This window comes from Numenius arquata, chromosome 4 (genome assembly GCF_964106895.1).
Source record: "Numenius arquata chromosome 4, bNumArq3.hap1.1, whole genome shotgun sequence".
Lineage (NCBI taxonomy): Eukaryota > Metazoa > Chordata > Aves > Charadriiformes > Scolopacidae > Numenius > Numenius arquata.
Genome location: NC_133579.1, coordinates 50632950 through 50645707, shown reverse-complemented (window position 1 = coordinate 50645707; position 12758 = coordinate 50632950). Strand labels below are relative to the sequence as shown.

The following is a 12758-nucleotide window of genomic DNA, read 5'->3' as shown; positions in this document are numbered from 1 at the left end:
ACACATTATGTGATGCAGGGAAGAGCATTATGGTATTGTACTAGACTTATTCCGGGATGTTTAGAGAAGAAGAAGAAGAACCACAAGAAAGGAAAGGAAGGGATTGGGATGGATTAGGGAGGAAAAAAAAACAAGGAAAAACAGAGGGATAAGGGGCTAAAAAGGGCCAGTCCTGTGTAAACAGGCTCTTACAAAGTACCATTGTCTAGTTCATGCCCTGTTCTTGATCAGTACAGTCTGTCCTAGATCTTCTTATGCTACACTTCAAATGGTTTTCCTGAGTAGAAGGACCCTCTGTATGCATGTGTGTCTGGAGGTTTAAGTGCCAGTAACTGGAGATGGACCATGGGTAAGAGATTCCCTTAGGTCTGTAGTGCCAGCAAACTGGAAAGTACAGAGTGTGTGTATTGCATGGATGTACGTGTCAGTGTGAGGTCACTACTGAGTATCAGGCTGGAGTAGCCAGCGAGGCGGATGAATGGCTTGGGTACCAGGTATCCGTGTGGCCAAATGTCTGGGCCAGATACTGGAGAGACCAGAGGGTTCACAAGTGAGCTGTTGCAGGGGCCCAGAGGTCCAGACTGACTATGGGAGCAACTGTATGATCTGTGGGTTGACTGAGAGGCCTGTTTGCATCTGTGTGTCTCTCTGCATGAGGCAAGGGGAGACCAGGGAGCCAGAAGCCAGCTCCTGGATAGTCTGGGTGTCAAAGCTAGCTGCTGAGAGCCCATAATGTATATGTGGTGGTATCAGTGGGCACACAAGGTAACGGAGGCTGGGGTTCCAGAGCCAGTTACTGGATATGCGTAGTGTCTGAGTTCTGTTACTGGAGGATCCACAGTGTGCTGGGGTTGGTGGGGATGTGTGAGCACATCTAGGATTAAAAGAGGATCTGTACCAGCTGGAGGGGAGCTGCAGGCCTTGGACTTGTATGTCCAGGTGCCAGCAAGTGGGGAGACTGGGAATGCAGGTACCAGCTACTGGATAGACCGAGTGTCTAAGGCAAGTTACAGGAGAGATCCACACTGAATACATGTGTGTATTTCCAACTAAACGGTCTTACCTCCTGCTCAGCTGAAGAAGGCTGAGGCTGCTTGTGCCATCTGTTTGAGTGTCAAGTGTTTCTATCGGTGTGTTGCCCGCTGCATGTGTGTGTTGCATCTGTGTGTGTGCGCCTTTTGGGAACACGCACTCAGCCTCACTACTGCTTCTGAATCACAGATTAAAACCAGTGAGCTGCAGCAATCTCTCCTCCATCAGGCTACCAGATTTGGCACCTCCTAACAATCTGTAGCTTTTAAGATGATTGGCTCTAGGGCCCGTGTTTTCCTTTGTTTTTTGTTTTTTTTTTTCCCAAGGGAAGGAAGAATTGTAAACTCTGCCTGTGTGTAGAAATTTGCTGCAACTATGTTTTTATGACTGAATGTCAGAACTACTGTCCATGCATAACATAAAGTAAGATTTTCAAAATCCTTTGAATTTGAATGGCTTTCTAGGGAGTGTTTTGTATTTGTGTTTATTAATTACTTTTAGTAATTAGCTATGGGATGTGATAGTAATTAGCTGCGTAATTAGTAATTAGCTCTGATGGCCTTTGTTGGTTTCTGTTTGCTTTCCTCTCTAATTGCAGTGAAATATTCTGCTGAATTTTTATAAATAATTATGTATTAATAATGCTGATGAAAAAGAGAATTTAATGTCTAGATTCTAGGTGTATTGGCAAAGATTATGTGTATAGGATTATATGATTTTTGAAAACAAAATATTCAGGTAACCTCATAAAACATGAGTCACTTATCATTTTACAGTACCATTAACCTCACTGTAAAAATAAAATAAAATAAAAGTTATTAGTGAAGAGTAGAGCAAAATGTTTATTAATATACTTATTAATATAATAGTTCATTAATACACATTAATATTTTAATATGGTTCCCCCTCTCCATAGAACATCTGAACATCTTTTGAAATGCCCTGAAACACATGAAAACTTTTCCTGGGAGTATGAGTTACAAATTTAATACGCCACCTTTACCAAAACATGAGGTCTTTCAATCCATTAACTTGATGTAGGATTGTTCTTTGCTTATGTCAAGTGTGGCTCATACCTATCAACATTTGACTAGTAACGCAACCCCAGAAGCTGATTTTTTCCTGTGGGAACCTCAAATTAGACTGTGGGTTTTTTTGTAAGAACTATAGAAGCCCTCTTTCAGTTGCCACATATCAGTTGCTTCAGGAATGAAAGTGAATCCCGTAGTCCAGTTCTACTGCTTACATAGTAAGCCCGTATCTGGAAGATATTAGCTACACAAAGCTCTTCCCAGATGCATCGGTCTTTCTGAACAGAACATACAGACTGAATTAATTTGTGAGGCAATGAGGTAAAAGCCTCATTCTTTGCAACTTTGAATGGAAATGTAGACACTGGTGGGGTGGGAGAGAAACACGTTTATCGTTGAATTGAATGACTGTGAAAAAAGAGTCGATATTTGTATTTATTTGTATTTATAATGATCTGCTGTTACAGCAGTAGTATTAAAAAGTTCTTAATCACGTATCAGCTAGTTTGGCTTTTTTACTTGAATATATTAAACAGTAAAGAAATATTTATGCCTGTTTATGAAAGAACATCACTTTAAATTAGTACAGACTAATTATGAAGTGTGAGAAGAGTGTCAACCTCCCTCTGCTTTCTGTCTTCACAATAATAAGAACAGTGCCTTCAAGCATCCCTATAAGAAATGACCTATTTGCTACTTATCTAGTTTTGTTCCTGACTGAGAGCACAATACAAATAGTAAACATAGTCAATGGCTGAACAGATGCTTCCAAATATAGAGAAGTGCTTCATGAACACCAAATGAGCAATCCTTGAAGTTCAAGACTTTTGTCCTCATCTCTTATCCTTTTCTAGAAGTTCTTGGCTATAGTTCATATGGAAATGGCAGATTTTGTGGCATTATAATATACACAGTATAATTTTAAGGTTGCATGTGTATTCCTCTGGGGAACAAGGAAAAAAAAAGATTGTTTATAAAGTTATTCACAGACTTGCTACTGCTAACTAAATACTAATGCTTTAAAAAAATTGTTAATTAATGAAATTTGTTAAAATGAAGTTCTTTTAATACTGAGGTAATAATTATTGATTTAATGGATTAAGGTCTACCTCATTTCTTTATTTTAGAGAAAATAGCTAACACTGGCATAAAGAGGAGTTGCATAGATATTCCAGTACAAAAAAAGGAAGAGCACCCTTTGCATGCTTTAGTAGAACCGTCTGTCGTATTCCAGATAAGAATCTGCTGTGATAATTGGAGTAATGCTAAGGCATTTCATGACCTTATGTCTCTGCCATACATAGGAAATCATATTAGTTAGTAAAATCATTTCAGAAATCAAATTCTGCTGCTTACTTGAATGAACATACTTGTTTTTGATACTAACAGTTCTTACTTTTTAGTTGAAATATCTTTCTTAGTGACATCTGTTTAAAACAAGGATATTTATGGGGGTTAATGATCCCCTGCTGATAAGCACATTGGTTCATAGTAGAGTGCTAACTGAAACTGGAGAATCCTGTGTTTGACTGTCTCTTTTCTTCATGTTGAGAGGCTCCGATATAATTTTAATGACCTTACGGGTCTATAGAAGCATCTTACATAAATTGAATGCAGGGTTGGAGCACCTCTGCTATGAGGACAGACTGAGGGAGCTGGGGTTGTTCAGCCTGGAGAAGAGGAGGCTCCGGGGAGACCTAATAGCGGCCTTCCAGTACCTGAGGGGGGCCTACAGGAAGGCTGGGGAGAGTCCGTTTACAAAGGCCTGCAGTGACAGGACGAGGGGCAATGGTTTTAAGCTGGAGAAGGGGAGATTTAGATCAGATATTAGGAAAAAGTTCTTTACTATGAGGGTGGTGGAACACTGGAACAGGTTTCCCAGGGAGGTGGTTGAGGCCCCCTCCCTTGAGATATTTCAGGTGAAGCTCGACGAGGCCCTGGGCAACCTCGTCTAGTTGGAGGTGTCCCTGCTGACTGTGGGGAGGTTGGACTAGATGACCTTTGGAGGTCCCTTCCAGCCTGGACCAATCTATGAATCTATGAATACTTTATAATGTCCCTCTAACTCCACAACTTAGACACCACAGCTGATACCCAGGTTCCTGTAGTGATCTTAGAGTAAACTGTTGTTGCTCAATACTTAAATCTTATAAAAAACAGTAAGGATGATTGCATTAGTCATAAAATTTTGCTAATGACACATTCTGTTTGATTTAGGTAAGGAAATACCTATAGTGAAACTTAAAAATCTCACTTGTGCTTTTATTGCAGACTACTATAGTGATATAGTGATTAGTAAAAACTCCAAATTAATTATATGTGACTGGTTTCTACTTAGTGTCAAGATGAGGTCACAGTGAAGAATCAACCTGAATATTGAGTTAATTTTATTAGTGTTACATCTTGCTAACAGTATGTAGGATTAAAATAAATTTGTTTTGTGTATGAGTACTGTAATTTTATCTTGAAGTTGTAAGAACTGTATTCCATATTTGGGTTTTCATATGTTTATTTTCCCTCAAGGAATTTCTGAAATGTTGTCATAGAAATTACATCTCTAGCGTATATATCATTACTAAAGTCTACAGTTTGTTGTCAAGAGAATCACTAGAAATTCAAACTCAAAATTTGAGAGTCATATCATATTTTTCTAATACTACCAAATACTGTACAATGCACTCCTTCATTCCTGAAAGAACAGAAATACATGCTCCATCTGAAAATATTGTCATGAACACTTGTTTGAGAGTGTCATCTGCCAGCTCTCAGCTAAAAGTAATGTAAATATTGTATTGCCCTTTGCTTTGAATTTTAATATTGGATTTTCTACACCTATGGTTTTCACACTTTTAAGATAAACTCCAAACAATGGACTCAATTCTCACAGTTGTATTGTGTGTTCAAAATATTTTTATACTGTTACAGTGTTCCCTAGAGTTATTCAAAGGATAACTTAGGCCATCAGATGAATGGGCAGAGATATATGAGCAGCTGAACAATCTACTGTTTCTTTTAATTTTCTAAGGGTTCTTTTTTGGCACAGTTGAATATTTTATGAGGCCATTGGTACAACTGAAACCTTATTGTTTAGGCCTTGTTTTCCACTAGCATTGAAACTGCACAGAAGAGTTCTTGCTAATCAAAAGTGTACAAAGAGGGGGGGCGAAATAGTGTCCTGAAGATGCATAATAAGTGTAATACCAAAGCAGCAGCACTGCTTTGGAGCAAAGGTCTCTACAACCTAGTGCAGCGTTTCTTATGGTGACTAAAGTTTGCTGGGCCATCCTCTTACGTGTATATCCTGATGCAATTTTTGCCATTCACCCCCAGGAGATTTTTGCCTGCTGGAGCAGGACTTTGAGGAGTAGAAAGTGGATCAATCACTCATCAGGACCAGTGTTCTGGCACTGTACTTTCCTTGCTGGTTATCTACCACCACTATCTCTTCCACCATCAATCATATAGTTAGAAAGCACTGACACAGGAGGCAGAAAAGCAAGGGCAAAAAGATTACCTGGTATTCTAACCTCATTTTCCTATGAGGTGGACAATATGTATTGGAGATTGGTTTCAGAAACAGAGAAGAAACTATTCCTTGGTTGTTCTGCTCTTGTTTGTTTCTGTGTTTGTTATTCTTTCATCATCTGGTGTTGTGAACAACTACTACGGACATCACCATTTTGAGGTTTTGCTTTTACCTTCTATGGGACATTAGAAAAGGTTCCTAATGTTAATGTTCATGGAGCTTGGTTTTCTGTACTTCTAGACTTTCACATCTTGGCATATATACTGAGGATTGTAAAGAGCCTGCTGTTTTCTGAAGGTCACTGTGCTGTGTCTATTACAAAGTTTAAAAATTTTGATATAAGAAAAGCTTTCCATTGCAAGTGTCTCCAAGATGTCTGTTTTTCCACAATAGGATTGAACAGGTGTCTCTCTCTGTGTCTTTGAACTTTTCACAAATGATATATGAAACATTAATTGTAAGTTCTCTGTTTTTAAACAAGGAAGGCTAACGTTCCACCCAAACAAAGAGTGGAAATTGCATGTGTGATAAAATGTGTTTAACTTCAGGGAAGGGGAATGAATAAGATTCCACCCTTAAGCCACAAATACATTATTGTAATTTTTAGCTCATCTGGGATGAGAGCCAGGACACTGACTCAGAAGATTAATGCACTAGACTCTTTAAAGACTCTGTCCCCAAGGACCAGTCCACATGTTAGTAATACTTTTACAGATGTCTTTAATGTTGTGGAATTAAGCAGTGACTTTATTGCCTTTTATTGTGCTAACAGGTGTCATATTTCTAGACAGTAGGTTACTATTGGCATCTCTAGTTCTAGAAAAAAGAATTACGGGGACATTGAATCTTCTTTCCCGCCCCCCCCATAAATTTTTGGCTGGGGGACTGAAATGAAGATATGGAGCAAAGCATTAAGTTGAACTTTGTAGAGGTGCCCTAATTCATATACAGCTCTGCTTCTTGATCCACATTCTCTTTTCCAATTTAATTTTCCCTTTCACAAGCTTTAGTGGGTATTGGTATTATTAAGGATAATAATTTCAGAAATGCAGTTAAAGGGTGGTAATGAAACTGCAGTGGCAATGAAAATGAGAGGGAGCAATATTGAGGTATTGTTCCAGGAGCTATGTTAAATGCCATTTTGGTAATGCTAAGATGCCTGCTTATGGCCGGAGACACACTAGTTATATATTTATTAAATGGCTTAACTTCTTGTGTCTCTATTTTATGAGGTTTTTTACAAATATATTGTGTTAATAATGCTATTGCTTTAATAATAAATTTGAGTAAGTTCACATTTTTGCCTTTCATATTTTGAGAAATTAGGTTTAATTCACACTGGAGGTAGGGAAAAGGCCAGTAGTGGCAGACTTGTGAAAAGGAAATTAGGCATATAGAATTGATTGAGGATACTGTTTCCTTTAGTAGTGCATATAAACAGAGGTTTTTATAATGCACACAAATCCTGTGATTTAAAAATGTAGCTACTCTCAGAATTAATGCATAATCTACACTAGATCAATAAATATGCAAGCATCTGGTTTCCCATCAGTCTTCATGGTTTACAACAATGCATACATTTTCAGTTACAATCTGAATAAATGTGCCTGATAAAACTTGTCTTGTAATAAACCATACAGAACAACAAACCTAGTACAGTGATGATGCTTTTCCAAAGATTGTGTATAAAGACAGTGTTTCTCAAGAAATATTGTCCAGCAAAAACAATTCAACTGCAGTTGAGGTACCTCCTAAGAAAAACTGAACAAAAGCTTTATAAAATTAACACAGGCTCTGTATCTGTTGACCATCTACTTAAGAAACAAACAAGCAGAAGATATTTTTGAACCAATTTTACACCAATGTTAAAATATGATAACAACAAAGAAGACTTTTGGGAAACCTCTATGATTCAGTTCTTATCTGAATATTAAGGGAAAAAGAAACTACCTCAAGAAACCGCCAACAAACCCGTGATCTGTCCAGGAAATTTGACCTTTACCAGCTGTATGTCAGCATTTGTCCTCCCTTCGATATTTGACTGTGCAGCCTTCACACTGTCACTGCCTGTGTGAACAGGGAACACAAAGCCTGACAATAACATTTCCCGGTTTCCGTTAGGTGGTGTCCATCTTTTCTGAACTTGCCCTCAAATTTGTTTTCCTTCCCTTGCTGACTTTGTCAAGCCCAAGAGCAGAAGAAGCAGCAGTATGGTGGTCTTTGGTCTTTAAGACTTCAGATAGGCAATAATCAAACACGAAAACATGTCTTTGTAACTGTCTTTATGATTTGCCAGCATATTTGTAAATTTAAAACTTAGGAGAGACTATAACCAGACTTCCTGAGACTCTGTAACTTCAATTCCAGCAGAGGATACTAGTTGGTTTTTTTTAACTTATCTTTGCTTACATGTGTATTCTGTGACTTAATTGGTGAATGACAGTAGGAATTAGATCTTTTTTTTCTGAGGGTGAGATTAATCACCACCATATCTGGAATTGGAATGTTTACGTGACAAAAGCATACAGATACATTATCAAATCAAAGGCTCTGTCTTTATCTGCTCTTTCCAAATTTCCATATAGACTTGCCATCCTGCTTGTCAGGGTTCAGAGTCCACTAACAGGACCCCCCACCCTCTCCATTGCAGCCCCCTGGACCTGTCAGCCCCTGCCCCAATGATACCTCAGCAGAGCCGGTCTCCAGCTCCCCACAGCCCTGCCCTGCCCAGCCATGGGTCCCACCGAGCTAGGTCCCTGTCTCCAGGGTGGTGCCCAATGCCTGGGGCTGGAGCTGCCCTGGTGCCCCCCAGCCCCTTGCTCCTGGCTGTGAGTGGGATGGGCTCTGTGTGCCAGGTCCCACCATCATCCACCTGGGGAGCCCCTGGCACCTGGCCCCAGGAAACTGCCAGCCCCTGCGGTGCAAATGTTGTTGTCAGCAAAAGTCTGTAAGATGGATGTTTTTCTTCAGGGTTTTAAACCCATGAGCAAAACCCGTCCCTCAGGCAAAAAAAAGTTTTCAAATTTCCAGCCAGTATGTACCTTATACAGGATTTTAAACATTAGATAAAGCCTCTGTCACTGAAAATTGTCACAGTAGAAGAGGGAGAAGCAGAGCTTTGCTACCCATTGCAAAGGACAGCAGTCCAGTCTGCAGTCTTTAATTTAGGTCCCCAAGGAAGCTTTTTGTTTTATTTTCTATAGTTTTATCTTACTTTTCTCTTGGTACACATTTCAGGATTAAAGCATGAAATTTTTTGTAGTAATTGTGGTCATGATTACTATAATAAAATATTCTAAAGATGCCATTGCTCTTTCTTTTTCCTTAGCTGGTCCATAAAATTCTTGGTATTACTGTTACATAGTATTTTGAGAGCATGCTTATGATGTTTTCAAGGAAAAATTAATCTCCATCTGTAATATAGTGGAAGGTGTAAGAGTAAAAGCTTTCCTGGAATTTAGTAAAGCACTTGCAGTCCCAGAAGCAGATATAGCCATCATGGGAGCAGTCCTAAGGGCAGAGGGGAGATTAAATGAGGTTTTACACTCTCCCAAACTGTTCTTTAAGAAATACATTTTAGATCAATAGATTGCATCTAAAAGCGTATGGGCAGAAAGTGCAATAATTCCCTGTATATCTAACCACCATGCAACTTAGGCTTCACTTCACTTGAATGGAAGATGAAAATAAAATGAGGGACTTACCAGCTAAGGCTGTTTCTTCTTGAGAAATCTCTCCTTATTATGAGATTCTCTAGGTTTTTGTCTTCAACATGAAATGGCAAGGACTGGTAACACAATGAAGGTCCTTTCGCTTGAATGTATTTCCCAAGTCTTGGCTCTAATCCGTTTGTAATCAGTTCTGGTAAAACATTAATATCATAGTGAAATGGATTAATCATCTGAGCCATAATGTTCTGTAAAAGTTACAGAATCACTGCAAGCATATATGAGTTTGTTTACTTGTCTGATCCTTTGCATTTACTTAAAATACAGAAACCTTCTGTGCTGTAGAGAAAAAGCCTCCATTTTCAAAGTGTACATCTTTATGGTAAATAGCTTTGTTCTTTGTAAGAAAAAGAAAAAAAAAACTGCTTTAAATTAGGAAAAGCAGACAAAACTGATCTTGTTCTTTTTTAACAGAACTTTGTAGTCACATATAATGGCCCTTCTTGATATTTTTCTGATAAGTCTCTGTTTTATTAAATAGATTACATTTGGTTCAGATGTGATACTATTGCCAAGGGATTCTCAATGGTGTTGACAATGTATGTCAACAGTTACATCTTCTGAGCCTGAAAAAAACTGACATAAAGTGCTGTATAATTTTTTTGGAAATTACTCCAAAAGTTTTGCTTCTAACCTCAAATTTGTGTAGTTCTGCAAGAGTTTCAGAATGATCTGGTAAAACAACAGTTGCAAGGTATGCTGAGGTAATAAAAAATAATACAATGCACTACAAAATGCTATAAGATGTATCTGCCAATTATCTTGTGTAATCACTGCCATGACAAATTATTAGTTATAGATATATAAATTTCTAATGTAAAAATCCTATCTGTAAGCTATCACAAAAGATGAAAAAAGGTAAAAAAATAGTGGAAAAATGCAATTTTTTCTCAAAGTGGTAGACTACTGTTATGCTATTGTTAATAATCGACACACTATTGTTATTAACTTTAACATAGTTATACATTAAAGTACAGAAAACAATAATTTCATATTCAACATGTAGATTTGTTTATTTTGAGACACCATTTCGTATTAATCAAGGAAACTAAGAGTGAGTGCAATATAATATGAAGTACATGTGTAGTACAATTGAATTTGGCTTGTATAATTGTTTTTAAAATACTGTTTCGTGACATATCTTTTGGATATTCATCATTCTTGTAAACTCTGGCTTTCCACTTCTCTTCAAGTAGAACCTTCTTTTTCCCGGGTAGTACTTCCATGAGAAAAGTCTTGCAAATGGATTTTTTTTTTTTTTTTTTTTAATCTGGATTGCTGAAACAGATGAAACAAATGTATGTAAATTCAACAGCCAATAATTTTAAAAACATTTGAAACATCAATTTCTGGAGTTGCCTCTTTTCAGAGAAGAACACATGCAATATGAAATCTTAAAAAAAAATCAAATTTAAACACAGATGATTAGGCGGTGACTTTTTGGCACGGCTGGAAGAGAGGTTGATACATATTTACCATCCACCTGCTTCTCTCAGGATGTGTTGTTCATTGAAGATACTAGACACAATGAATTTCTTGTTTCTCATAGGAGTGGCATCCAGGGATAGTAATTTTTCACTGGCTTATATGTCAGAAACCTATTACCACCTATTTTCTGTGGAAACAAACACTGAAATACATGGAATTGACTGTATTTGTCTTGATCAGTTAACCATACAAGAGGTGAAAAACTCACAGGTATCTTTCATTTGAATGTGGTTTAATCTGGTTTTGCAGGAATTTTGTTCACCTTTGAATTGAGACTCACTGGCAAGACTTTAAGAATGCTCTAGCCTCCACGAACCTTAGTTGTGAGGTATCTACTGCATTCACTGAGCACTGCATTAGGCTGCTTGTCAAAATCTAATAAGATATTTTTTCTTCTCTATTCATTTTCTATTAATAATACAACTAACAGCTGTTGCCAGATGACAGCCACAATGGTGCTGTGTTTTTAATATTTTCTTCTTTTGACTCTAAAGATCGTTTCTTTCTGACAGGAGTCCTCAGGGTGAATTTCAAGGCCTTGAAATTAAAAATGATTCATGTAGCTGCTGACACATATTCCTAGGCAGAAGCAGAATACCAAATCAAAACCAAATGTCCTTTACATTTTCTCTCAAGTCAGCTATTTTACTTAAAAGATCCTAAATTATTAGTGAAAATTTCATTTTTAGTAGGGCTGTACCACACAGGAAGAGTGTAAGAAGTAATAGGTTAAAAAGGAGCAGTGCTTTTAAACTCATGTTAGGTGCTAGGATTTTTTAATCTACCTCACCTTTTCACTGCATTACTATCTATTTTTACCTATAGTTAACAATTTTGCACTATTTCTTGTATGACAGATAATTCCTCCCTGTAAAACATATGAATTGAAGTACTCATTGACACAAACATACAGAGGAAAATATTTTTTTATTACAGGAGCTACAACTCATAAGAGTATCCAGCCAGATGTATTTTTGGTACTTGCAGCTTTTGTCGTACTTTTAAAAGCCAGCCCATGATGTTGGGTATGCTGCCTGCTGCCTGTGACTCAAGAGGATATCTGAGCACCTGCCTCTGTAGTGCCATAGTTAGCTCAATTCACTTTATATCTGGTGCTGTCTCCAGGGCTTTCTCAATTTACTTGTACAGAAGGACACCCCAGCATATTCTAACCTGCTGGTGTCCCCTTGCCTGTGTACCTGCTTTCTGTCCTCAGGAGCAAGCAGGGGCTGAGAGCAGCTGTGCCCTCTCAGTATTTGCTGGGACTTGTGAAGGGAGCAGCCAGACTTTGAACTGGTGTTCCCTGCGGCTGTGGGCTGCTGGGGGCATGCTCTGCTCGCAGACCCTGCCTGGTACATAGCGAACAGAAGAACAGAAAGGCTTTGTTGGTATTTCTCTTTTTGACTAGTCAAAGTGGAAAGAGACAGATCTGTTTGATGAATTTAAAGGTCTTTTCCATTCTAAATGATTCTGTGATTCTGTGGTTCTATGTTAGCATTTCATTGTGCTGGTCAGTTTCTTATAACATGGACACTGAAAAACCTATACATCAAACAGCAAGGAAGTCTGTCTGAGGATCACCAGTCCTTACATTGATGGCAAAAAGCATCTCCTAACTGGTGGCAATCATCATGGTGCCTGTGTGACATACATCTGGTTTCACAGGAAGCGCTTCTGATCTTCCACTCCAAATCAGTTTCATATAGATTTAATTTTACAAGCACAGCAATATATATATAGCTGTGTTATTGTTCTGAGAGAACAGCTTAGTGGACAATAGTAGACCGTAGTGTAATATAATATGATGGCAGTGCTACTTTTTCATTAACCAGTGATGGGCTACTTCAGTGACTTAGAGATAATACAAGTCAGTTTTAGAAAATCTGATTAAACTGTTCATTTCAAAGAGATTTTCTTTTACTATTCGGTGAAATTTGTGTTAGACTTCGAAGT

The 12758-nt window shown here is 38.0% G+C and overlaps 1 protein-coding gene across 4 annotated transcripts in view; it reads left to right on the top strand.

Annotated features, from left to right (window-relative positions):
• Positions 1-12758, top strand: part of CDH18 (cadherin 18) — a 180713-nt gene that overhangs the window by 51895 nt on the left and 116060 nt on the right. The window lies entirely within an intron of this gene.